This window comes from Mesitornis unicolor, unplaced genomic scaffold (assembly GCF_000695765.1).
Source record: "Mesitornis unicolor isolate BGI_N332 unplaced genomic scaffold, ASM69576v1 scaffold2190, whole genome shotgun sequence".
Classification (NCBI taxonomy): domain Eukaryota; kingdom Metazoa; phylum Chordata; class Aves; order Mesitornithiformes; family Mesitornithidae; genus Mesitornis; species Mesitornis unicolor.
This window is the reverse complement of record NW_010157386.1, coordinates 6,978-9,076: the sequence shown is the minus strand read 5'-3', so window position 1 is coordinate 9,076 and position 2,099 is coordinate 6,978.

Below are 2,099 nucleotides of genomic sequence, written 5' to 3'. Positions count from 1 at the left end.
CCATTTGTCGTGGTTTAGGCCCAGTGCATAACTGAGCACCATGATGACCCAAAAAAGGGGCTAGTCAAAATAAGGACTGGGAGGGCTTCTCACCACTTAAAAAGGTCATTGGCAAAAGACAGACTCATCATAAGGAGAAAAAACAAAACAATTTTAATTTGCTACCAGCATCAGAGTAGGACAATGGGAGATACAACCAGATCTTACAGTCAAAACACCTTCCCCTCAACTCTCTCTTCTTTCCGGGCTCAGCTTTTGTTCCCGGTTTCTTCATCTCCCCCCACTCTGCCCTGAGGTGCAGGGGGATGGGAGTAGGGGTTGCAGTTGGTTTCATGCCATGTGGTTCTTCAGGGAGTAGGGAGGACTCAGCCCAGCCTCTCTCTGCTTCCATGTGGCGCCCTTTCCACAGGACAAAATGTCCTCAAAAGTCTAATACGGGTCTGCCCACAGCTGCAGGTTCCCTCATGCACAAAACTGCTTCAGCCCAAGTCCACAAAGCTCCAGTCTGGGTCTGCCCACAGTCACAGTTCTCTCACACACAAACTGCTCCAGCACACACTGCCCGGAGTCACGGCTTCTTCAGGGGCAGCCACTGCTCATGTGGCCCTGCCCCACTGGTGAACTCTACAGGCTGCAGGCAGTCGACCCGGCTCTCGCCATGGGCTGCAAAAGGGGAACCTGGGCCTTGCGTCCTCGCCTTCCCCACCTCTCCTTTCTTTCCTTCAACCAACCTTGGTGTTCTTCAAAGTTGTTCTCCTCAGGCCCCACTCCTTTCTCTGCTGCAGGTCTCTTCTGATGGTTCTGAAGAGTTCCTGGCTCTCTCTCTTTTCAGGCTGGAGCTGCAGCAGGGCTTAAGATGGGGTCAGGCCAGCCCAGCCTGGCCAGCCGGGGCCAGGGCCAGGGCCAGGGCCAGAGCCAGAGCTGGGCTGATCGGGGCCGGTGCCAGAGAGCAGAGAAAGCATGCCCTGCACCCCCCTTAAATACATGAATTCAGAGGAGCACCGATTGGCTTGGCTCTGGTCAGAGGTGGATGTGACAAAGGAAAAGGGTGAGCTTTTCAGGTAGCTTCTTAAAGAGCTTTCTTCAGAGCCCTTCCCCCATTACCAAAGACACAACCAAAAACCCCTCACAGAAAACCCAATACACTGTGTTATAAGCTTTATTTTATTAGTGCATTTGTACACAACATGCAGTTCTAGTGACACTCTCAAAAATTTTGTAGAACCAGAAATCAGAGAGAGATGAGAAACAGAACTCATCAGACGTGTGAGAAGGCTTTCATGCATTAAGGGACTTAGACTATTCATCTCAGAAAAAAGCAAGTTGGAAGGGATATGATATAGGTCTTAAAAGTCAAGAATCACGGGGGAAAAAAAAGCAATAGGAAATGACTGGTCATTATCTCTCACAATATGGGGGTCAACCAATCAGGCAACAGGCTTTGAAATAAACACAGCGTAGAATTAAACTGTGAAAATCTTTGCTTCGGAACTTTATGGAGGCCAAAGAGTTAAAAAAATGAGACTAGGTAAACTCATATTATACTGGATTCAATAATCCGGAGCAAAATCAGGATGAGTTGCTTGTCTAGGAGACCCAAATGTTACATGGTCTCCTCTGAGATCATATAGGCTCTGTCTCTGTTGCAAAGTAACATCCAAATGTATGTCTCTGTGGGCCACCAGTCTAAAAACATCCTCATAAACACCAGAGAGCCTCAGTGTCACACAACGCTATCTTATTTCTCCTTAGCATGAAAAACTCTGCGAGGCTTACTGAGACCTCAGTGTTCTCACATTACTGCTTTGAAATACAACCTGAAGTGGATCCAGCAGGCATCATCTGTAGACAAAGCGTAGAAACCCTGCTACCAAAAATAAATTAAATACAAACAAAAAATCCAGCCCAACCCAAAAAAAAAGAAATAACAACACTCAAATCTTCTGTTATTTTTATTAAAGCTGCAGAGTCTTACTACACACGACAAATATTTTATTGATATAATCTAAGTTAATAAAATAGTTGAACAACTCTTTAGATTTATATTTGTATAGAAATGATCTGTGGAACATCTCATCTTGGAACAGCAGTGCCCAAAA